The following is a 27,123-nucleotide window of genomic DNA, read 5'->3' as shown; positions in this document are numbered from 1 at the left end:
CCATCTTTGCTGCAGCAGGTAAGAGTTTGATGTTCTGTTGTTACATTGTGTTCTTACCTGCCGTGCTACTGGGCCGCTGGAGATGCCTTTCATCCATGGTGATGGATGAACAGGAGGTCTCTGCCCTGTCACTATGTTGAGGGTGATGCAGGGATTCCTAGACCTTTTGAAGGCGGCTCATACAGCCAGGAGTCTAGGGCAATTTTAGGGAAGCTTTAGGAGGTGACCAGCTCCCTTTTCTCTGCCTACGGCCTAGTACCTGGTGACATTGTACGGTGGGGATTTCCCCCACTCCCCACCGTGACATGTAGCTATGGGTACATCATGGGGGCAGATAATGTTTAAACACACACATAGTTTTATACAATAAAAAAAAGGCTCTTTAGGAAACGTTATGGTTGGAATGTAGCATTAGTGACATGATGCAGGTGCAGCAGCCGTACAGAACATGATGGTAGGTAAGCAGACAGACAGCAAGATTGGCAAGATGGGGCACCGGCAGCAAGGACAAGTCTATTGATCACATTCAGCCTGCCTATACTGTGAGAAAATTTCTGTATTAATACAGTAATCAAGTACATATGCCACCTCCTTTCAGACACTCTGGCGGCAAGCGCCTGATCACCGTACACAGCATTTCCTGGTAGTAACATAATTTGTCCTCCCTTTCTGTCAGAGGAAAACATTCCCACATTTGGCCTTGGTAGTGAGGGTCTAAAAGCATGGCTATCCAGTAATCATCAGACTGCTCGATGTCACGATACACCTGTCACTACGTAAGCAAGCGAGTCTACAGGTCGCCTATCTGGCCAGCGTGCCCAGGAGCTAGTTCATCCTCATCATCGTCCTTTTGCTCCTTCACCTCCTCCCTGAGCCAATTTCTCTTCTGCCTGTGCTTTAGAAGCTCTTATAACTTGTTTGGCCTCTCTCTGCCTAATCTTATAAATTTGCCGGTCATCCTCGTTTTTTTTTTATTTTTATAATTACTAAATGCTATCTTTTTGTTTTTAATGATTTTGGCCACTTCTGCTGAGTACCACAGTGGTCTCTTCCTTTTTTTGCTTTTACTGACAAGCCTAATGCAATTTTCTGTTGCCTTCAATAGTGCCACTTTTAAGTAGTCCCATTTCTCCTGGACTCCATTGAAACTGTTCCAATCTGATAGGGGCTCGTATACCACTAATCTAATTTTAGATTGTGTGGAGTGACACTGTACTTATAGTAAACCCCACTGACTGGTGATCGCTAGATCCCAAGCTTTCCCCTACAGTAATATCAGATACCAAATTCCCATTTGTGAGTACTAAATCTAAAATGGCCTCCTTCCGGGTTGGCTCCTCAAATTCTATGCCACACACAGGCATTAGGCACAGAATTTGTTGGTTACACATACAGACATGGAATGGTGTTTGTGTGTAACCACCAAGCTCTGTTCCTCATGTCTGTATGTGTAAGACCAACAGGCGTAATGCCTGTGCGTAACTATAAAGCACTGTGTCTCAGGTTTGTGTGCGTAACCACCAAGCTCTTTTCCTCATGTCTGTATGTGTAAGACCAACAGGCGTAATGCCTGTGCGTAACTATAAAGCACTGTGTCTGAGGTTTGTGTGTGTAACCACCAAGCTCTGTTCCTCATGTTTGTATGCGTGACCAATAGGCCTAATGGCTGTGCGTAACTATAAAGCACTGTGTCTCAGGTTTGTGTGTGTAACCACCAAGCTCTGTTCCTCATGTCTGTATGTGTAAGACCAACAGGCGTAATGCCTGTGCGTAACTATAAAGCACTGTGTCTCAGGTTTGTGTGTGTAACCACCAAGCTCTGTTCCTCATGTCTGTTGATGTTACTATTAAGCTTCACGTCTGTGTGTGTAACTGCTAAGCTTTGTAACTCATGTCTGTGGGTCTAATCAACAAGCTTTATACTTCCGGTCTGTAGGTGTAACCACCAAGCTCTGTGCCGCAATACTGTGTGTAACTATAAAGTTTGTTCCCTCTGTGAGAACTGTAACCATATGTATTTAATGCCTCGTTCTAAGAAAACCACTATTCAAGAGACACCTTGCCGAGTATATGAGTCCCTGTGCTATTCTCAAGTGAGGTACCATGTAATGGTCATAGGCTACACCAAGATGTTTCTGACCCTCTTAAGGTGGCCTTACACAGTAATCTTTTGTCTGCAAGATGGGGAGCTCCTGATTCTCCCCCAACAGGTTATGTTAGGGGAGACAAGGATCGGGCAAAATTTACTTTTTTCCCTGAACCTTTTATTCTCCTAGTGAGATGAGCCGCACCGAAAAGTGTCTGGCAGCTGGCTTTCTCTGCTCTCCCCCTAGAATACACAGGCTTGCTCAGCAGAGCCGGAAGTCTATGTGTATGTGGAAGCCGGTAGGGAGGCAGGTAGAGATAGCTGTCCCACAGCTACTGAATGTGTACGGGCGGCTTTAGGCCTTGAGCTGAAGAATAACTGACAAACACTGTTTAGCAGAATTTACTATTTCATTTACTCTGGAAATAACCAGAAGTTTCTGTCATTAAATAAAAAGTTACCAAAAAAATGCTGAGTTTTGATCACGATTGTGGGTCCCCTCCAGCGGGTCCGCTCTTCAGCGGGTCAGCTTTAAGTAGCCGATGGCTGATTCTGTGACCGTCGCCAGCAGTGAGGCAGGTGGAAACCTTCTATGCTAAGTAACACCTGCTCGTTAATGGCGTACACGTTCTCCGGCCAAATAAAAATATCAACATTCAGCCTTATGACTTTTTTTATTTTGACACCGCTCCCATTTTACTGATACTCTTGTAAAAACGACTTGGCGGGCGGAGAGATTAGATGAAACACGGACAGCAAGAGCAAAATGGAAGTATAACAAACAGTTCTGTTCATCTGGGCTCTCAATGAAGACCTGCGGCCAGACCACGTGGATGATTCACGATGGGGGAGCGGCAGCGTGTCCTAGATATCAAATCATTAACGTTTATAAACTGTAGTCAAATCATTAGAAAAATTGACTAAAAGCTGCAAACTGTTCTGTAGATCGATAGACCAACAGATAGATGATAGATAGATAGATAAAATACATATGAAATAGATAGATAGATGCATAAAATATATTGATAGACACACAGACAGTTAGATTAGAATAGGTGATTGATAGTTACATAATTAATACGGTTGAAAAAAAGACAAATGTCCATCAAGTTCAACCAAGGGATCGGTGGGGACGCGAATCCCAGAAGGAAGTGAGACTCAGATTTCTACACATTTCCATAAGCATTAATGTTGTTTACTTTTAAGAATTCATCTAAACCCTTTTTAAACCCGTCCCCTGTTCCTGCTGTGACCATGTCCTGAGGAGTCTATTCCACAGATTCACAGCTCTTACAGTAAAGAAGCTTTGATGCTTCTCGGAGACTGAACTCTTTCTTCTCCAGTCGGAGGCAGCGCCCCCCTGTCTTTTGAGGACATTTTACATGGAACAGCTTTTCGCCGTATTTTTTGTATGGCCCATTTATATAGTTTTACAGGTTAATCATGTCCCCCCTTAGACGTCTCTTCTCAATACTAAATAATTCAATTATTTTAATCTTTCTTCATAACTCAGACCCTCCAGCCCCCTTATCAGTTTAGTCGCCCTCCTTTTTACTATGGACTGGTGCCCAGAACTGAACTGCATATTCCAGATGAGGCCGCACCAACGCTTTATGGTAGTATTACATCCCTGCCCCGCGAGTCCATGCCTCGTTTAATGCATGACAATATCCTGGTGGCCTTAGAAGCAGCTGATTGACATTGTGCTGTTATTCAATCTACCATCTACAAGGACACCCAAATCCTTCTCTATAAGTGACTCTCCCAGTGTTACATCCCCTAGGACATATGAAGCACAGTGATTAGCACTGAACATTGGGGTCACCACTTATAACCCGGGACCATTCTGAATAGGAATCATTGAACACAACTGTCTGGACACGGTCCTTCAGCCAGTTCTCAATCCAATTACAGACTATACTTTCCAAGCCTATAGACCTTACTTTACCTATTAAACATCTATGAGGGACAGGATCAAATGCCTCAGCAAAATCCAGAAACACTACATCCACAGCCGCCCTTCTGTCCAGGCTTCTACTCACCTCACTACATCCACAGCCGCCCTTCTGTCCAGGCTTCTACTCACCTCACTACATCCACAGCCGCCCCCCTATCCAGGCTTCTACTCACCTCACTACATCCACAGCCGCCCCTCTGTCCAGGCTTCTACTCACCTCACTACATCCACAGCCGCCCTTCTGTCCAGGCTTCTACTCACCTCACTACATCCACAGCCGCCCCTCTGTCCAGGCTTCTACTCACCTCACTACATCCACAGCCGCCCCTCTGTCCAGGCTACTACTCACCTCACTACATCCACAGCCGCCCCTCTGTCCAGGTTACTACTCACCTCACTACATCCACAGCCAGCCCTCTGTCCAGGCTTCTACTTACCTCACTACATCCACAGCCGCCCCTCTGTCCAGGCTTCTACTCACTTCTTTATATACACAGCCGCCCCTTTGTCTAGGCTACAACTTCCCTCACTACATCCACAGCCGCCCCTCTATCCAGGCTTTCTACTCACCTCACTACATCCACAGCCAGCCCCTCTGTCCAGGCTTCTACTCACTTCTTTATATACACAGCCGCCCCTTTGTCTAGGCTACAACTTACCTCACTACATCCACAGCCGCCCCTCTATCCAGGCTTCTACTCACCTCACTACATCCACAGCTGCCCATCTGTCCAGGCTTCTACTCACCTCACTACATCCACAGCCGCCCCTCTGTCCAGGTTTACTACTAACCTCACTACATCCACAGCCGCCCCTCTGTCCAGGTTACTACTCACCTCACTACATCCACAGCCAGCCCTCTGTCCAGGCTTCTACTCACCTCACTACATCCACAGCCACCCCTCTGTCCAGGCTTCTACTGACCTCCTCATAAAAACAAATCAGGTTAGTCTGACAACTTATGTCCTTGGTAAACCCAACTTGGTTATCACTTATAATATTACTTACAGTCACATACGCCTGTGTATAGTCCCTTAAGAGTCCTTCAAACATTTTCCCACAACAGAAATTAAACTAACTGGTCTATAATTACCTGTGGAGGACCTAGATCCTTTTTTGAATATGGGCACCACATTTACCTTGCGCCAATCACTTGGCACTGTACCAGTACCTTGAGAATCTTTAAAAATTATAAACAGGGGAGCAGCAATGACTGAACTGAGCTCTTTAAGAACTATTGGGTGCAATCCATCTGGACTCAGAGCCTTGTTCACATTTACCTTATTTAACTTATCTTGTACCATATCTACAGTTAGCCAACTGAGTATATTACTGGATGTACTAGCAGCCCCAGCACCACAGATATCAGCTCCTTTCTCTTCTTTTGTACAGTGAGGAACAGAAGTATTTGAACACCCTGCGATTCTGCAAGTTCTCCCACTTAGAAATCATGGAGGGGTCTGACATTCACATTGTAGGTGCAGTCCCATCTGAGAGACAGAATAAAAATAAAATAAATCAGGAAATCACATGATTTTTTAAGAATGTATTGGTCTTGCAGCGGCTGAACATAAGTATTTGAACACCTGAGAAAATCAGTGTTAATATTTGGTACAGAAGCCTTTGTTTGCAGTTACAGAGGTCGGACGTTTCCTGCAGTTCTTGACCAGGTTTGCAGACACTGCAGCAGGGATTTTGGCCCGCTCCTCCACACCGATCTCCTCTAGATCTGTCAGGTTTTGGGGCTGTCGAGTTTCATATCCCTCCAAATATGTTCTATTGGATTTAGGTCTGGAGACTGGCTAGGCCACTCCAGAACCTTGATCTGCTTCTTATGGAGCCGCTCCTTGGTTATCCTGGCTGTGTGCTTCGGGTCGTTATCATGTTGGAAGACCCAACCGCGACCCATCTTCAATGCTCTGACTGAGGGAAGGAGGTAGTTGCTCAAAATCTCACAATAAATGTCCCCATTCATCCTCTCCTTAATACAGTGCAGTCGTCCTGTCCCCTTCGCAGAAAAGCCCCCCCAAAGCATGATGTTACCCCCCATGCTTCACAGTAGGGATGGTGTTCTTGGGATGCAACTCCTCCTTTTTTTCCCCTCCAAACACGACGAGTGAAGTTTAGACCAAAAAGTTCTACTTTGGTCTCATCTGACCACATGACTTTCTCCCCGGCCTCCTCTGGATCATCCAGATGGTCATTGGCAAACTTCAGATGGGCCTGGACATGTGATGACTTGAACAGGGGAACCTTCTGTGCAATGCATTATTTGAAACCATGACGGCGTAGTGTTCTACCGACAGTGACCTCTGAAACTGTGGTCCCAGCTCTCTTCATGTCATTGACCAGCTCCTCCCTTGTAGTTCTGGGCTGATTCCTCACCTTTCTTATCATCAGTGATACCCCATGAGGTGAGACCTTGCATGGAGCCCCAGTCCGAGGGAAACTGACAGTCGTCTTTAGCCTCTTCCATTTTCTAACAATTGCTCCAACAGTTGATTTATTTTCCCCAAGTTGCTTGGCAATTGCCCCGTAGCCCTTTCCAGCCTTGTGGAGGTCCACAATATTGTCTCTGGTGTCTTTTGACAGCTCTTTGGTCTTGCCCATGGCAGTAGTTGGCGTCTGACTGACTGTGGTGTGGACACGTGTCTTTAAAGAGCTCAGACAGGTGCTACTAAGTTAGATTAATGAGTGGAGTAGAGGTGCACTTTTTAAAGGCACAGTAACAGGTCTTTGAGAGCCAAAATTCTTGCTATATATACAGAGCTAAAATAAACATTTAGTAACTCTGCCTTTTCCTTATCTTCAGTGACTAAACCCCATTAATTATTATTTAGGGGACCTACCTGCTCAGACCTTGGTCTTTTAGCATTTATATATTTAAATAATTTTTGGGGATTTGTTTTGCTCTTTTTAGCAATTTGCTGTTCGTTTTATATTTTTGCTAATTTTATCTTCTTTTTACAGATTTTATTAAGCCTTTTGTAATCTTCAAACGCTACAGCTGACCCCTCAGATTACTATTTTTTAAATTCCCTTTTTATGTCTTTTATTGCCCTTTTTACAGAAGCTGTAAGCCATGGGGGGTTTAATTTTAGCCGTTTATACTTGTTACCTAAAGGAATAAAAAAAATTGTGAAATTACTCAATGTGGATTTAAAACTCTCCAATTTATCCTCAGTATTATTACGTGACAGTAGCGGCACCCAGTCTATGCCCTGAAATGCTGCCCTCAACCCAGTGAAATTAGCCTTTTTTCTCTGCCTGACAGAGTTTGCTTCTTATAGTTTAGTGGGAATATAATTATATTGTGTTCACTATTACCTAGTGTTTCTCGAACAGTAACATTACCAGAAAGCTCTGCATCATTAGAAATTACCAGATCCAACAGAGCATCGCCCCTAGTGGGAGCTTCTGCCAGACTGGCCCATAAAGTGGTCCTGCAGCAAGTTGAGGAATCTTCTCAACTTTGCGGTTGAGGCAGAACCATAAACCCCAGTCAATGTCTGGGAAGTTAAAATCTCCCATTATGACTACTGTACCCACCTGTGCAGACACTCTATTTGGTTATACAGTTGAGCTTCTATCTCCTCTGTGATGTTAGGGGGTCTATAGATTACACCAAGTATTATTTTTTCAGTGTTTTTATCCCTTTGAACTTCCACCCTTACGGTTTCCACATCCTGACCATCCTCACCCACAATTGCCTCTTTCACACTTGTCATTAGATCACTCCTCACATACAGGCACACACCACCGCCTTTGCTATTGACCCGGTCTTTCCTAAATAGTGTAAAACCCTCAATATTAACAGCCCAGTCATGTGAAGAGTCCACCATGTCTCAGCCACACCAACAACATCTATGGGTTCTTCTAGTACCACAGCCTCCAGCTCCCCCATTTTGCTAGCTAGACTTCTGGCATGTGTGAAAATACATTTTAAATTACTATTACCTGTAAAGTGAATGGGGATCTTTGGGTTACCTTGGTTGATGTTTGTATGTAACAGGTTCTTGTTACCAGCAGTTCTATATTTCATCTGTATATAGTTCTGCCCAGTCTTCTCCCTACTTTCCTCGCTAACCCCAGCCCCCACTAAATCCCCACTGTCCCCTTCTATAACCCACTCTCTATCTACACTATCTACCCCCTTATTAGTATGACCTCCCACCCCCCACCCCCCCAGATCCTAGTTTAAAGCTCCTCCAGCCGTCTAACCAATTTTTCCCCCAGGGCAGTTGCACCCTCCCCATTGAGGTGCAGCCCGTCCCTACTGTAGAGCCTGTAACCGACCGCGAAGTCGGCCCAGTTCTCCATGAACCCAAACCCTTCCTTCCAGCACCAGCTTCTGTTGTTCAAATACTTTTATTAGCAAGAGCCATAATAATCACTTTACATTAAGGATAGCCCGAACATAAATCGGGACCATATAAAATATCATCATACAGGTAGGTGGTCACAGTAAATGTAAGCAGATACCATGTAAACATGAATATGAGCAAAGAAATAACATATGATCCCAACATCAGAATAAAAGCATCTCAAAGACCCAGTTGCGGGAAAGAGGTATCAAGAGCTCCTACATAGGATACACAACAAAATTTAGACAAACAAGACAGGACCACAGGAGGAAAAAAGGGGGGGGGGAGAATCCCTGACCAGACAAGTCGAGGTAGAAAGGACTGTGTGAAGAATAGTTTGTTAAGGCGTGCCGAATACATGTGGGTTAAGATCCAATGGGATGTGCAATCTCCCTAGGGACTGGCGACCCCCTATTTAGCCACGTGATAAAATCAGGAGAACCCTTAAATAGAATCCAAGGGGTCCAGGTTTTCAGGAACTTATTAGTATTGCTCATGTCCTCCGTCCATAGTTCCTCCATTCGATATATTTTTTCAAAGGTGGCGAGCCAGTCCTCAGGGAGAGGGGCGCGCGTGGATTTCCAAAATCTAGGGATAACCAAACATGCAGCCTGAACAAAGAACCTCAGAAGACCCTTTTTCAGAGTAGATAAAGTGCTAGGGAACATAGAAAGCAAAGCGCCCTCGAGAGTCCATCTGGAGGAACTGCCACAAACCATATTGTATAAATCATTAATAGCCTCCCAAAATGGGGTGATTTTGTTGCAGGACCACCAGATATGAGACATGCTACCTTCCTCCTGGCCACATCGCCAACAGGAACTAGGACAAGAAGGGAAGAAAGAGTGCAGCAGGACCGGAGTCCTGTACCAGTCTGGACATAATCTTAAAATTCTTCTCCTGTAGACTGCTGCTTATTGATGATTTATAGGATATCTCAAATGCCTTCTCCCATATATCAGGAGGAAAAGATTTTCCCAAGTCACGTTCCCAAGCCTTCACAAAGGGAAGGTCAGATATGGCATCATCTCTCCCCTGGAGCAGCCCGTAAACCAGAGACACCAGATGTGTAGGTGGGGATGTTTGGGTGCAAAGCGTCTCAAATGGGGAAAGATCTCTGGACCAAGTGTTATTGGGGCCAAGTGAAATCTCTCAGACTAATGTATTTAAGCCAAGCCCCTCTAGCTGACCCGCCCGGGAAGGATGAAATTGGCTGAAGGGATCCCCTTACCCATACCACAGAAACCGTAGGATTGTCCGCGCGATCTAACCCCAAAAAGGACATACAACCTAGGCCCAAAGGGAAGTCAGGATTATTGAAAAGGGGAGTTAGAGGGCTGGGGAACTGAGTAAGGCCCAAGGGGATTGCAATTCTGTCCCAAACTTTCAATATACCCAATGTCAGTAAGGGGAGTCGTGAGGGTCTCCTAGGTTTAGAAATCCAGAGTAGGTTTTGGGATGGGAATCCTATCACCTGCTTCTCGAATTGGACCCACCTTTTAGAGCGTCCATTATGGAACCAATCTAAAATGTAGGAAAGGATTGCTGCTTTATGGTACTTTGGTAAATCCGGAACCCCTACTCCTCCCCTCACCCTGCTGCGCGTTAAGAATCTCATCCCCAATCTAGGGGAGGACCCTGCCCAAATAAATTTAAGGATCACAGATCTTAGAGTCCTGAAAAAGGTGTTCGGAAGGGGTATTGGTATGGTGCAAAAAAGGTATAGTATGCGAGGGAGAATGTTCATTTTGAGTGTGTGAATGCTACCAAACCAGGATAATGGCAACCCATTCCAGTCTTTCAAGTCCCTACGGACCTCCTCGATAAGGGGAGCAAAATTCAGAGAAAAGAGACTGGTCAAGTCGGAGGGAATGATCGTGCCTAAATAAGATATGTGTCCGCGGGCCCAGCGAAAGGGGAAAGAGGACTGTAGGGTACCGACCAGTGTCTGGGGCAGAGCGATATTGAGGACCTCGGACTTATGAAGATTAACTTTAAAATTACTGAGGTCACCAAAGATCGCGAATTCCTTTAGAATGTTAGGGAAGCCAACTAGCGGATCTGTGCAGAAAATCAGGAGGTCGTCTGCATAAATTGCAATCTTAGATTCCAGATCACCCGTACTTAGGCCCTCTGAATGGAGTCATTGGCCCGTAGAGCTCTAGCTAAAAATTCCATAACCATAATGTATAGCAGAGGGGAAAGTGGACATCCTTGTCTGGTTCCATTATGGATACGGAAGGGAGTCGATAGTGATCCGTTAACTCGGACCTGGGCGCTAGGATCCCGGTACAAAGCTAAGATCCTATCTATCATGCTGGGGCCAAAACCGAACGCCTTTAGGGATTCAGACAAGAAGGACCAATCTACTCGGTCGAACGCCTTCTCTAGCACCAGCTTCTGAGCCACTTATTTAACTCCCTAAGCTCCCAGTTGCCTCTCTAGTGACGCTCTTGGCGCTGGTAGTATTTCTGGAAACACTACCTTGGAGGTCCTGGACTTGAGCTTCTCTCCTAGTTCCCTAAAACCATTTTTAAGGACCTTCCATCTCCCCCTGACTTTATCATTGGTGCCAATGTGTACCATGACCGCCGGGTCTTCCCCAGCCCCACCCAGCAATCTGTCTATCCGATCCACAATATGCCGAACCCGAGCACTCGGTAGACCACACACTGTTCGACATTCACGGTCTTGGCGACAGATGACCCTGTCTGTCCGCCTAATAATAGAGTCCTCTACCACCAGCATCTGTCTGACCTTTGCTGCACTCCTTTTCCCATCCTTCCTGCAGCGGTCATCCTCCTGGGTGCTAGGAGAAACGCCCTGCTGCAGTGTAGCTGGCCCTGGGCTTTCATCCCTAATATCAGCCAAACAGGCATATTTACTAGGGCGTTCCATCTCAGGACTAGCCTCCCTGGCACATTTCCCTCTACCCCTTCTTCCTACATTAACCCAACTGCTGACCTGATAGTCCTGATCTTGCCCTCCTCCTCCCACCTCCATTGCACGGACCCCAGTCAGCGCCTGCACAGTGAGGTCCAAGCCTTTCTCCAGGTCTGCAATATCCCTAAGTATTTGAAGCTGCTTATTTAGATCCAAGATCTGGGCTTCCAAATATGCAACATGATTGCATCTAGTGCAAATGTATTCACCCTCGAAAGGTTCTTCAAGGCATACATACACTGCACAGGACACACACTTAGTAGCATTGTCCATGGAGCACATGTTTAAATGGGGATGAACAGTAAAGAAGGAAAACAGTAAATATGAGTTAGAATTAGACCCTGTCTAAGGACTAGCTAGAATCAAGCCAACAACACACAAGGAAAGTCTATCAAACCTTAGTTTCTTGCGTCTTGTCTTAAACTCTGGTTCTTTAAACTCCACTTATTCAGAAGCCACTAGTACAGCCAGCCCAGTGAGAGCGATGGATATTAAGTAGATAGATAGGAGATAGATAGATAGATAGATAGATAGATAGATAGGAGATAGATAGAGATAGATAGATAGAGATAGATAGATAGATAGATAGATAGGAGATAGATAGATAGGAGATAGATAGATAGATAGATGATAGATAGATAGATAGATAGATAGATAGATAGATAGATAGATAGATAGGAGATAGATAGATAGATAGATAGATAGGAGATAGATAGCAGATAGATAGGAGATAGATAGATAGATAGATAGATAGGAGATAGATAGATAGATAGATATGAGATAGATAGATAGATATGAGATAGATAGATAGATAGATAGATAGATAGATAGATAGATGATAGATAGATAGGAGATAGATAGATAGATAGATAGATAGATAGATAGCAGATAGATAGATAGCAGATAGATAGATAGATAGATAGATGATAGATAGATAGATAGATAGATAGATAGATAGATAGATAGCAGATAGATAGATAGCAGATAGAATATGAGAATAGAATCAGAGGTAACAGACGATGATCTTCTTCTTCTTTGTAGATATTTCTTCCTCTGTCGTCTTTTATAAACCTTCACACTTGCTGTTTGTGAGGAAATATAATTGGCGGACTCTTGTTTAACCACGGGGCCCCGCACCTGGCGGAGGATTCCTGCGGGGACGGTAAAAGCTTTATTTGCTACGTCTATTGTTGGAAGAAGATTTTGAGTGCAGAGAAGATCCCCATGGAGGCGTCCTCGCTGGAGACTGTAAATATATCTCAGTGGTTATGGTTTGTCTGCTATAGTATAAATGATCAGGCAGCAACAGGGAAAAACTGAGGCCAGTGACCTAAATAAGTGCCCCCGCTGCAGCACAGAGGCTCGCGGCCCCCGTCCCCAGCCTTACTTCACACAACATTAACTGGTTCAGATTCAAAACACTATCACCATACTCCAGTCACTGCCAAAGCTGCACTGAAGAGTCTTTGCTGACAGACACACCGCTATTGATTACTATATCCGTCCCCAATATATCTTCTACCATTACTTCAGAGCTCCCCCTAGTGGTGGCTGCAGGGTTCAAGAATTTTGTCTAGTAGACTCTGTGTCTATGAAGGAGATTTGGAGCTCTGTATCAGAAAAACAAAGCTCCAACCAACAAAATTGTTACAAAAATGGTGTTCATGGTTAAGCGTTCACTTAAAGGGGTTGTTCCATTTAGAAATTTCCATACGCCCTGTTGGTGAATTCAGAGTTAATAAAGGAAGGTCTCGGGTTCAGGATCTTCATCTCTTGGCCAAATGAGGAACAGTTGCAAGGAGCACCGTTAGGTTTGGAGGACCTTCCCTGTCCTGCACAGTTCATTAATATGAATGGACACGGTGTAATGCCTCATTTCTCCTGTGGAGGCACTGCAGGGAAATGAAACACTCACTGCCTAAGTTTCCCACCAGGTGATCACTGAAGGTCCCAGTAGGGGAACATTTAATCATCAGCTTAACGTTAAAGGGCCCCTCTAAGAAGTAGGGGACTGTCTGAAGAGGAGAGCCCCATTAAAGAAACTCCAGGCAAAACTGATTCACTGTGTTCAGTCTTGGGAAAAACCTGAGTAGGAGGAGCTTGACACAGGAATACTCCGCCCCTTCAGAACTGCACAATACAATACAATGTATCAGATTTGGCATTTAGGAATTACCTCTGAGGAACTAGCTAAGTACCCCAGGCACATGCTAATGACCGGCAAAAGGTTTCTTTACAAACTGCCGCAATCCACAAAGAGTTTATGACATCAGCTCGTGTAATTACTCCCTTAAAGGGGTAGTCTAAAGAATTAAAGCTATCCCCTATCCACAGGATGGGTCATAAATATATGATCGCGCGCTGGTTTCACTAGAACCATACGATGCCCACAGAATATTGGGGCAGATTTACTAATGGGAATGCGCCAGTTTTTTATGCAAAAACAGGGATGTGCGTGCCTTACATCACATTTATGAAACGTTTTACACACCTTTCTAACCTTTTTGGGTTTGGCTTCTCTAGAGGGTGGGGCTTTGCTAGAAAAAGGGTGAGGCTAAAATGCGGCCCCTGTGTGTCAAAAACGTTCCAAAGTATTGGCGCATTTTTGTTAAATTGCCCCACTTATAAGTGGTGTAAACTTAGGCTAGACAGATTTTCATGCATGGACACAATTTTTGGCGCATGCACATAATTATAGTATAAATCTGGAGCAAGATTTATAAAAATCCAAATTTGCTAAGTAATAATAAGACTGTGATTCGTATTCTTAGACAGTGTAAAGTGTCGCACTATTAGTAAATCCGATCTTAATGAGGACAGCATGCAGTGCTGTCTGGGAGTCGTACGGTTAACGTCGCACAATGTCACATGGGCAGAGGATGGAATCTGAAGATGCAACTTAAAAGTAACAACTTACACAACAAATGAAACATAATAACAATCCATGGAACAGATAAAGAAATCACATGACTGAGGAAAGAGAGATCATTGCACAGGGCAGAACTACAGGGGGCGCAATCACCGCGACTCTAAACATCAGTATGAATCTAATGGCACACGGAGAGGGGGCCCGGTTACTCATTCTTAGGGGGTCCGAGAGCTTCATGTCATTTCATCATGTGTCATGCACTGAGCTAATGCTGTGTTCCGGAGCAGAGGAATCGTGGCAATGTATAAACTGCTAAATGCATTTCAGCCGCGGCGTCTGCTGCCGTCAATGTAATCATCAATTTTCTTTCCATTAGTTGAAGTGGTGAGTGCGGATTATTCCTCCTATAAAAAACACCTGACCTCGCTGCAAAGTGTCTCCTTAATGCAGAGGGTAGGTGGCGATCGATCCGGCAGCAGCGCGAGTACCGACAGCCCCGAATGTGACAGCCTGACCTTTCCGATTTTCCAAATGATTTTACCAAATGTCACTGTGGGAACTAATACAAAGCGAGTCACCGAAAATGGGAACAAAATACCCAAAAAAATACCAGAATCTATAAACAAATAAAGAAAGTAATATTCTTATACACAGGATTAGTATTATAGTAGTTATATTCTTGTACATAGTATGCAGTATTATAGTAGTTATATTCTTGTACATAGGAGCAGTATTATAGTAGTTATATTCCTGTACATAGGAGCAGTATTATAGTAGTTATATTCTTGTACATAGGAGCAGTATTATAGTAGTTATATTCTTGTACATAGGAGGCAGTATTATAGTAGTTATATTCTTGTACATAGGAGCAGTATTATAGTAGTTATATTCTTGTACATAGGAGGCAGTATTATAGTAGTTATATTCTTGTACATAGGAGCAGTATTATAGTAGTTATATTCTTGTACATAGGAGCAATATTATAGTAGTTATATTCTTGTACATAGGAGGCAGTATTATAGTAGTTATATTCTTGTACATAGGAGGCAGTATTATAGTAGTTATATTCTTGTACATAGGAGCAGTATTATAGTAGTTATATTCTTGTACATAGGAGCAATATTATAGTAGTTATATTCTTGTACATAGGAGGCAGTATTATAGTAGTTATATTCTTGTACATAGGAGCAGTATTATAGTAGTTATAGTCTTGTACATAGGAGAAGTATTATAGTAGTTATATTCTTGTACATAGGAGGCAGTATTATAGTAGTTATATTCTTGTACATAGGAGCAGTATTATAGTAGTTATATTCTTGTACATAGGAGCAGTATTATAGTAGTTATATTCTTCCACATAGGAGCAGTATTATAGTAGGTATATTCTTGTACATAGGAGGCAGTATTATAGTAGTTATAGTCTTGTACATAGGAGAAGTATTATAATAGTTATATTCTTGTACATAGGAGGCAGTATTATAGTAGTTATATTCTTGTACATAGGAGCAGTATTATAGTAGTTATATTCTTGTACATAGGAGCATTATTATAGTAGTTATATTCTTGTACATAGGAGCAGTATTATAGTAGTTATATTCTTGTACATAGGAGCAGTATTATAGTAGTTATATTCTTGTACATAGGAGCAGTATTATAGTAGTTATATTCTTGTACATAGGAGCAGTATTATAGTAGTTATATTCTTGTACATAGGAGCAATATTATAGTAGTTATATTCTTGTACATAGGAGCAGTATTATAGTAGTTATATTCTTGTACATAGGAGCAGTATTATAGTAGTTATATTCTTGTACATAGAAGCAGTATTATAGCAGTTATATTCTTGTACATAAAGGCAGTATTATAGTAGTTATATTCTTGTACATAGGAGCAGTATTATAGTAGTTATATTCCTGTACATAGGAGCAGTATTATAGTAGTTATATTCTTGTACATAAGAGCAGTATTATAGTAGTTATATTCTTGTACATAGGAGCAGTATTATAGTAGTTATATTCTTGTACATAGGAGCAGTATTATAGTAGTTATATTCTTGTACATAGAAGCAGTATTATAGCAGTTATATTCTTGTACATAGGAGCAGTATTATAGTAGTTATATTCCTGTACATAGGAGCAGTATTATAGTAGTTATATCCTTGTACATAGGAGCAGTATTACAGTAGTTATATTCTTGTACATAGGAGCAGTATTATAGTAGTTATATTCTTGTACATAAGAGCAGTATTATAGTAGTTAGATTCTTGTACATAGGAGGCAGTATTATAGTAGTTATATTCTTGAACATAGGAGCAGTATTATAGTAGTTATATTCTTGTACATAGGAGCAGTATTATAGTAGTTATATTCTTGTACATAGGAGCAGTATTATAGTAGTTATATTCTTGTACATAGGAGCAGTATTATAGTAGTTATATTCTTGTACATAGGAGCAGTATTATAGTAGTTATATTCCTGTACATAGGAGCAGTATTATAGTAGTTATATTCTTGTACATAGAAACAGTATTATAGCGGTTATATTCTTGTACATAGGAGCAGTATTATAGTAGTTATATTCTTGTACATAGGAGACAGTATTATAGTAGTTATATTCTTGTACATAGCAGCAGTATTATAGTAGTTATATTCTTGTACATAGGAGCAGTATTATAGTAGTTATATTCTTGTACATAGGAGACAGTATTATAGTAGTTATATTCTTGTACATAGGAGCAGTATTATAGTAGTTATATTCTTGTACATAGGAGCAGTATTACAGTAATTATATTCCTGACAATAGGAGCAGTATTATAGTAGTTATATTCTTGTACATAGGAGCAGTATTATAGTAGTTATATTCTTGTAAATAGGAGGGAGTATTATAGTAGTTATATTCTTGTACATAGCAGCAGTATTATAGTAGTTATATTCCTGTACATAGGAGGCAGTATTATAGTACGTATATTCTTGTACATAGCAGCAGTATTATAGTAGGTATAGTCTTGTACTTTGGATAGTATTGTCATTATTATGTTCCTTTTCATTTGTTGCAGTATTTTTGTGGTTGTATTCATTATAATAGAGCTATTTTGCCTTTTTATATCCACCATATCCATCTTTTTATCAGTTTTCATCCCTTTGGGCGGCTTTTCGCTGCACATCTCTGTTAAGAGTAACACAGTGTACTGCATCATCCTTTTTGGTTTAAAATAAAATAAATTCATAGATTTAAGGAAAATCCAAGGGCAAAATCGCTGTGTGTAGTTGACATATGCACAACCTGGTAAGATTTGTTTTAATAAAAATTATTTGCTGAATGGCTGCATGTTTTATCTTTCCTATATGAATGAGAAATAATTGCTGCAGCAGTGATGTTCATTGTGTGCCTTCAATGGAGGGGGATTACCTGACTGCTATGGATCTCTGCGAGAGGGGGGCAGGTGATTAAATCCTTCTTTTATTCCCAACGTGTACCGTAATCACTGTATTTTAATGCAGCCACCACAGCTTCCATTACTGTCAATGGTAACTGTATACATTCCTCTGTATTGTGCTCCCCCTAGTGGTGGCTGCAGGCAGAAAGTTTTCTAATACACTGAGCGATACTACATACATAGATGTGTATGGGGGAGATATAGCAGTTTATTTGTGTAGCTTTGTAGTGTAAAGACAGATGTTGTTCAGAATCAGCTTCATACAAAGCACATTTTCAAATTTTTTCGACATAAAAGTTGGATAAAGGAGGAGGAGGGCAACCTTTTTATTAACATTTTTTAAATAAAAATTTCTTCAGAAATCTTGGATCACACGCTTTGCATTGCATGTTACTTGGAAGTTCTTGACGCACGCGTGCCGGAAACTGAATGGGGCAAGGATGGCCATGCTCATTTTTCTATGGGCCTGAGATGTGTATGCCCCTCAGTGGTGTCATTGTTCCTGCCCTTTTTCTCTGGCTTACTTTTTGGGGTTTATAAGTCACAATTTGAACCTAATAGCCCATGCTGCCATTCCTTCGACCATGTCTGATGCACATGTTAAAATGGAGATGGTCCCGGGATTCACCGCGCCAGGTGCGGCCTCTCCTCGGCATCTGTATATTGATCACAGACCTAATGTTTGTGCTCCCTTGGATTCACCTTTACAGGGCGGCCATTTTTATACTCGCTGCTTAGGATTTATGGGACATGGAGGTCACCAGTGTTGGATGTAGATATCGGTGGCGTCATTTTCTCAGATTTTAATTTTTATTGTTTTTAGAGGCAAAAAGAAATCCAGATGAGTTTTGCATTATTATAAGATTGATAATTATGTTCTTCTGGATGAAGTTACATCTATTTGGCTTTCTGACGCAGCTTTCCACCATGGTGAGGTGTTATATTTTTCTTTTTTCCGTACAGTCATTTCTTAAATAGAAGGAATACTAATGAGATGTCATCGGATGGGACAAAAGCTTCAGTCATCTTAATGGGTGACCTTTACGAAATTGCCGTTTCATTGATAAATTGACAGCAGGGGGGACAGGACGTCTCTGGTGGATAATGATAAACCCAAGAACACGGCCGATCCCAACTCATTACTTCAAGCAGCTTCTAACAAAATGTCAGGATATGAGTTCACTTACCCTACTACATCCGTACATTAAGAAAGGGGAATATTCGAGCAGAAGTGACTGTTAATGGTGTCATCTATTCATCAATGGCGCCTTCTAGACTACAGTATGGCCATTCTGACGTGATGTACTAAAATGCTATCAAGGAACTGTCAAATTCTACACAGTGAGCAACCATTGTAAGCCCCAGGTGGCAAGAGGGTCAAGGTGGTCCAGCTACTAAAATCCACAGCATATACTGTATGGAAGTTTGTCTTCCCATTTGCATATAATGTATAGAACCTGCAGCTTTCCCTTAGTTTATTATTTGCAAAAGTCTATTGTGTGCAACAACACAGAAAGATGACAGTGGATGGAGCAGCTCTTTCTTCCCCTCTACTAGCAGGAAGTCCCAGCACAATATAAACTATACAGTATCTCACACCCCTCACATTTTTGTGAATATTTTATTATATCTTTTCATGGGACAACACTGAAGATCAGACACTTTGATACAATGTACAGTAGTCAGTGTGCAGCCTGTATAACGGTGTAAATTCGGCGTGCCCTCAAAATAGCTGAACACACAGCCTGGCAACAAAAGTGAGTACACCCCTAAGGCCCCTTTCACACGAGCGAGTATTCCGCGCGGATGCGATGCGTGAGTTGAACGCACTGCACCAGCACTGAATCCTGACCCATTAATTTCTATGGGGCTGTTCACATGAGCGGTGATTTTCACGCATCACTTATGCATTGCGTGAAAATCGCAGCATGCTCCTCTTTGTGCGTTGCGGTGCGATAATCCACGCAACGCAGGCCCCATAGAAGTGAATGGGGTTGCGTGAAAATCGCAAGCATCCGCAAGCAAGTGCGGATGCGGTGCGATTTTCACGCATGGGTTCTAGGTGACAGTCTATTCACTGTATTATTTTCCCTTATAACATGGTTATAAGGGAAAATAATAGCATTCTGACTACAGAATACATAGTATAATAGTGCTGGAAGGGTTAAAAAAATAAAAAAGTTAACTCACCTTATCCTCTTGTTCGCGTAGTTCGTTCCTGGTCTGTAGTTTGCTAGCTGTGGGCTTGGGCTAAAGGACCTTTGATGACGTCAGATCACATGCTCCATCACCATGGTGATGGACCATGTGATTGGAGCATGTGATCTGACGTCACCACAGGTCATTCAGCCCAAGCACACAGCTAGCAAACTACAGACCGGGAACGAACTACGCGAACAAGAGGATAAGGTGAGTTAACTTTTTAATTTTTTTAACCCTTCCAGCACTATTATACTATGTATTCTGTAGTCAGAATGTTATTATTTTCCCTTATAACCATGTTATAAGGGAAAATAATACAATCTTCAGAACATCAATCCCAAGCCCGAAATTCTGTGAAGAAGTTCGGGTTTGGGTACCAAACATGCGCGATTTTTCTCACGCGAGTGCAAAACGCATGACAATGTTTTGCACTCACGCGGAAAAATTGCGCATTTTCCCGCAACGCACCCGGCTCTTATCCGGGCAAAAAACATGACGCCCGTGTGAAAGAGGCCTAAGTGAGAATGGCCAAAGTGTCAATATTTAGTGTTGCCACCATTATTTTCCAGCACTTCCTTTAGGCTCCATTCACACGTCCGCAATTTCATTCCGCGACAGTCATGCAGACCAATTTGATGTAGTGTGCGGCACAAGGTCTGAACACTGACAGGCGGACCCCCCACCCCTTTAACCTCTGCAGCAATGCTGGCAGCACTCAGGTGTCTATCTTGAAAAGACAATCTCTGAATATGACGCTGAGCACGTAAACTCAAACTCTTTGCTCGACCATGGCGAGGCCTGTTCTGAGTGGAACCCGTCTTGTTACACCGCTGTATGGTCTTGGCCACCGCGCTGCAGCTTAGTTTCGGGGTGTCGGAAGTCTTCTTATAGCCTCGGCCATCTTTCTGTAGAGCTACAATTCTTCTTTTCCGATCTTCAGAGAGTTCTTTGCCATGAGGAGCCAATGCTGAACTTCCAGTGACCAGTATGAAAGAGTGTCAGAGCGATAACACCAAATGTAACACACCCGCTCCCCATTCACACCTGAGACCTTGTAACACTAATGAGTCACATGAGACTGGGAGGGAAAATGGCTAATTGGGCACAGTTTGGACATTTTCACTTAGGGGTGTACTCACTTTTGTTGCCAGGCTGTGTGATGAGTTATTTTGAGGGCACGCCCAATTTACACTGTCATACAAGCTGTACATGGATGACTATACATTGTATCAAAGTGTCAGATCTTCAGTGTTGTCTTATGAAAAGATAGAAAAAATATATTTACAAAAATTTTAGGGGTGGACTCACTTTTGTGAGATACTGTATATACCATTATATATATATATATATATATGGCAACTGTGTGTATAGCTTCATATACGTGTAATATGTGTCTTTGTAAGTGTACTTTGTATATACTCTATGTGGTTAAGTCTTCAGCCCCTTTACTTAGAACTTAAGTATTCAGCCCCTTTGGCAGGGATTCCAGCCTCAAGTCTTCTTGGGTTTGAAGCAACAAGGTTTACACCTGGATTTGGGGATTTTCTGCCATTCTTGTGCTGGGCCCCTCAAGGACATTCACAGAGTTGTCCCTCAGCTGCAGCTATGTTGTCTTGACTGTGGGCTTAGGGTCATTGTCTTGTTGGAAGGTGAACCATCTACCCAGTCTGAGGTCTGGATCAGGTCTTCATTAACAATATATTTGCACTTTGCTCCACTCAGCTTTCCCTCCACCCTGACCAGTCTGAGGAGAAGCTTCTTTCCAGCCGCTCTGCCATAAAGCTTACACTGGTGGAGGCTGCAGTGATGGTTGACCATCTAGAAGCTTCTCCTATCTGCACACAGGATCTTTGGAGTTCAGCCAGAGTGATCATTGGGTTCACCTCTCTTATCGAGGCTTTTCTCCCCCGATTACTTAGTTTTGACTGACGGCAGCTCTAGGAAGAGTCCTGGTTCTTCTTCTATGTAAGAATTATGGAGGCCTCTGTGCTCTTGGGAACTTTCAGTGCAGCGGAAATGTTTATGTCCCCATCTCCAGATCTGTGCCTCCACACAATCCTGTCTCTGAGCTCTACAGGCAGTTCTTTCCTCCTCAAGGCTTGGTTTTTGCTCTGATATGCATTGTCAACTGTGAGATCTTATATAGACCTTCTGAATGCACTGTATGTATGTGTCTGTGTACAAGTGATTATGAATGTGTATATACAGTATACTGTGTATTTCATTACTTATGTGAGAAAATATGTATCTGTTCTGTGTGTACATGTCCCATCTGTTCATGCAAATATTGTGTGTGTGTGTGTGTGTATGCACTGTGTATATGTTGTGTATATATAATATGCTTGCATATACCATGTATGTATGAGTAGGTATGTGTTTGTAGCACATAATGTACAGTATATGTGTGTACAGTATGTGTCTATAATCCTAGCTGTCTCTCTCCTGCCAGTATCAGCTTTACCCTATGTGACCGGTGCCCAGACCTGTTGTCGGTGAACATCTCCCACCTGGTGCTCCTGGTTGCCAGCTCCTGGCCTTACGTGCTGCTCCACTTGAGCCTTTATTGTGTCTGTTCTCATCTTTTATGTTCATTCTAGAAGCAGAAATAAAAATGTTTGTTCTCCATAAATTGGCAGCGTTGAGAATACAATAATCCTGACGGCGGTGAATTCATCTCCGTTCGCTGCGACCAGCAACAGGCAAACCAGGAGAATGTGCTTAGAAGCACAAACATCCTATTATCCCTCTCCAAGCTGCTACATTGTATCTCTGCTGTCATCTGACTGGATGATCCATGGAGACTTTGTATCAGTTATTCACAACTCAGTCATTTGTCTCCATACGGCAAGAAACTACAAAAACTAAAGAAAAAAACAACTTTTACTATTTTGTATAATAAATAATACTTACTTGCTTTTATTCTGACCCTTACTTAGGGCTTTTTCACATCTGTGTTGACTTTCTCCATTATTCTCTTCTGTTGGGGTTCCACAATTTTTGGAGAAGGGAAAGTCCTGTCTGCAAGTCCACCAGATGGAATGGAGCTTTATGGGATTTTTTCACATTACAGTCTATGGAAGAAACGGAAGATGTTCCACAATCCATTTATTTGTTTGTTTGTTTTTTGTCCTCTTTTTCTGTCCTTCTAACGGAACAGAAACATGGAGAACACAATGCTTCCAGGGCAAGGGAAGAGCGGTATTATACAGCTGACATCCCACTGACGACAGGGCGATATTGCTGCCTGTGCTAAACATTTAGGACCCCTGTGATACAATGTCAGCGGAGGTCTTCCAAAGGTCTCCAGTTCTGCCGTGGTGATTTGCCCAGCGGATTAGGCCCCATAGTATGTTAATTTGCATTACTGAAATAAATGGACTTTTGCACAATATTCTAACTTTTTCGAGTTTCACCTGTATATTTAATGAGTTTATTGGGAAAAAAAATCCAAAAATGTGAATCTTTTTATACAAAAGTAAATATATATGCATGGCATAAAAGATATAAAAGAAGCATGAAGGTGATTTGGAAACAACTTCCACCTGCTCGGGGGCCCAGCCAGGGTAACCCATCTGCTTGGCTGCCACAGTGTGGACCACGGAGAAGCTAGAAATAAAGCTCATTCTCTGATCCAGTCCATTGACTTCTCCTGATTGAGCGCGGTTCTCAGCCATAATCCGACGCATCTGCAGCATATCTCCTGGTGGAAAACAAGACGTCTGATCATCCGTTATCACTAATGCAATTTCACCAAAGATAAAAATAGAAATAATTTGTGAAGAATAAAATGATTCACTTGGAAGCGTCGAGTTGTTCTACAAGTCTTTATCCAGCCGCTCAAAATCAGTTTGTCTATTTTCATCTTTGATTCTATGCCCAGAAACCGAAAGAACTAGAGAGTCGACGTGAGATACTTGTGTACTGTAAGAAATGACTCCGAGCCAAACTCCAGGATATTCCAGGCCCAGGATTTATGGGCTGTTTATTATCAGGAGGAAAGAAAGGAAGGAAATAGAGGGGAAGGTAGGAAGAAAATAGGGAGGAAGAATTATTATTATTATTATTAAAGTGCCATTCATTCCATGGTGCTGTACATATGATGAGGGTGTGCAATACATCCATAATATACATCAGTTGCAATAAGCATGAGCAAGACGAATTACAAACTGGTAGAGAAGGAGAGAGGACCCTGCCAATGAGGGCTTACAATCTGCAAAGGATGAGGGAATGATACAATGGAAGGAAGGAGGAAACTGTAGAGAAGGAAAGAGGACCCTGCCCGCGAGGGCTTACAATCTACAAAGGTTAAGGGAATGATACAATGGAAGGAGGGAGGAAACTGGTAGAGAAGGAGAGAGGACCCTGCCCATGAGGGCTTACAATCTACAAAGGATGAGGGAATGATACAATGGAAGGAAGGAGGAAACTGTAGAGAAGGAAAGAGGACCCGGCCCACGAGGGCTTACAATCTACAAAGGTTAAGGGAATGATACAATGGAAGGAGGGAGGAAACTGGTAGAGAAGGAGAGAGGACCCTGCCCACGAGGGCTTACAATCTGCAAAGGATGAGGGAATGATACAATGGAAGGAAGGAGGAAACTGTAGAGAAGGAAAGAGGACCCTGCCCGCGAGGGCTTACAATCTACAAAGGTTAAGGGAATGATACAATGGAAGGAGGGAGGAAACTGGTAGAGAAGGAGAGAGGACCCTGCCCACGAGGGCTTACAATCTACAATGGATGAGGGAATGATACAATGGAAGGAGGGAGGAAACTGGTAGAGAAGGAGAGAGGACCCTGCCCATGAGGGCTTACAATCTACAAAGGATGAGGGAATGATACAATGGAAGGAAGGAGGAAACTGTAGAGAAGGAAAGAGGACCCTGCCCACGAGGGCTTACAATCTGCAAAGGATGAGGGAATGATACAATGGAAGGAAGGAGGAAACTGGTAGAGAAGGAGAGAGGACCCTGCCCGCGAGGGCTTACAATCTACAAAGGATGAGGGAATGATACAATGGAAGGAAGGAGGAAACTGTAGAGAAGGAAAGAGGACCCTGCCCACGAGGGCTTACAATCTGCAAAGGATGAGGGAATGATACAATGGAAGGAAGGAGGAAACTGTAGAGAAGGAGAGAGGACCCTGCCCGCGAGGGCTTACAATCTGCAAAGGATGAGGGAATGATACAATGGAAGGAAGGAGGAAACTGTAGAGAAGGAGAGAGGACCCGGCCCACGAGGGCTTACAATCTACAAAGGTTAAGGGAATGATACAATGGAAGGAGGGAGGAAACTGGTAGAGAAGGAGAGAGGACCCTGCCCACGAGGGCTTACAATCTGCAATGGATGAGGGAATTATACAATGGAAGGAAAGAGGAAACTGTAGAGAAGGAAAGAGGACCCTGCCCGCGAGGGCTTACAATCTACAAAGGTTAACCCCTTAGTGACCACCCATACATGTTTTTACTGACGTAAACAAAGGGGGTTTTAGCTAAACGGCTGGCTTTAATCAATCATTACATGTACTTAAAATGGTGCATTAAAAACTATAACTTGTCCTGCAAAAAATAAGACCTCATACAAGTACATTTATGAAAAAACAAAAAAGTTCTAGCTCTTGGAATGCAATTTTTATAAAATGTGCTTGGTCACTAAGGGGTTAAGGGAATGATACAATGGAAGGAGGGAGGAAACTGGTAGAGAAGGAGAGAGGACCCTGCCCACGAGGGCTTACAATCTACAATGGATGAGGGAATGATACAATGGAAGGAGGGAGGAAACTGGTAGAGAAGGAGAGAGGACCCTGCCCATGAGGGCTTACAATCTGCAATGGATGAGGGAATTATACAATGGAAGGAGGGAGGAAACTGGTAGAGAAGGAGAGAGGACCCTGCCCACGAGGGCTTACAATCTACAAAGGATGAGGGAATGATACAATGGAAGGAAGGAGGAAACTGTAGAGGAGGAGAGAGGACCCTGCCCACGAGGGCTTACAATCTGCAAAGGATGAGGGAATGATACAATGGAAGGAGGGAGGAAACTGGTAGAGAAGGAGAGATGACCCTGCCCACGAGGGCTTACAATCTACAAAGGATGAGGGAATGATACAATGGAAGGAAGGAGGAAACTGTAGAGAAGGAGAGAGGACCCTGCCCACGAGGGCTTACAATCTGCAAAGGATGAGGGAATGATACAATGGAAGGAAGGAGGAAACAAGGCTGGAATAGAGAGGAAGATAGGTATGAAAAGCAGGGAAGGGTGGGAGTTGGGGAGAATGCAAGGAAGGATGGAAGAAAGGAATAGAGGGGAAGGTAGGTAATAAGAGAGGAAGAAAGAAAGGAAGGTAGGAAGGAAGAAATAGGGGGATGAAGCAAGAATGGTATGAACTATGGAAGGAAGAATGGAGGGAAGGAAGGAATAGAGAGGGAAGTAGATAGAAAAGGGGGAGAAGAGGAGGAAGAGAGCAGAAGAGTTGGAAGAAATTAAAGAGTTGAAGGAGGAAATAATTGAAAGAGAGGAATAATGGAGTGAAAGAGAAAGGAAGGAATGGTTTTAGAGGGAAAGATAGGAGGGATAAAATGAAGAAATGAAAGAAGTAAGATATAGAAAAAGATAGAAGATGGAAAATAATTAAAAAAAAGAGGGGACGGAAGGGAGGAACCAAGAAGAAGGGAGGAAGAGAGAAAGATATAGATCAAACAATGAAGTTAGGATGCAAGAAAAAAAGACATGAAAGGAAGGAAGAAAGAAATGAACAAAAGAGAAAAGAAGAAGAAGAAAGAAAACAATTGAGTAAATTAAGGAAGATGTGAATAAAGGGAAGGAAGGAAGCAAGGAATAAGGAAAGGGAGGAAATAAGGAAGGATGGGAAAAAATGAGAAAGAAACTAGAGGAAGAAAGAAAGGCAGGAGGGAAGCAAAAGGGTAAGGCTACTTTCACACTTGCGGCAGGACGGATCCGACAGGCTGTTCACCATGTCGGATCCGTCCTGCGGCTATTTCGCCGTGCCCGCGGACCGCCGCTCCGTCCCCATTGACTATAATGGGGACGGGGGCAGAGCTCCAGCGCAGCACGGCGGTGCACGGAGAAAGCCGCCGGACTAAAAAGCCTGACATGCAGTAATTTTAGTCCGGCGGCCTTTCTCCGTGCACCGCCGTGCTGCGCCGGAGCTCCGCCCCCGTCCCCATTATAGTCAATAGGGACGGAGCGGCGGTCCGCGGGCACGGCGAAATAGCCGCAGGACGGATCCGACATGGTGAACAGCCTGTCA

The sequence above is a fragment of the Bufo gargarizans genome, chromosome 4 (assembly GCF_014858855.1).
Source record: "Bufo gargarizans isolate SCDJY-AF-19 chromosome 4, ASM1485885v1, whole genome shotgun sequence".
Classification (NCBI taxonomy): Eukaryota; Metazoa; Chordata; class Amphibia; order Anura; family Bufonidae; genus Bufo; species Bufo gargarizans.
This window is presented reverse-complemented; position numbering follows the sequence as displayed.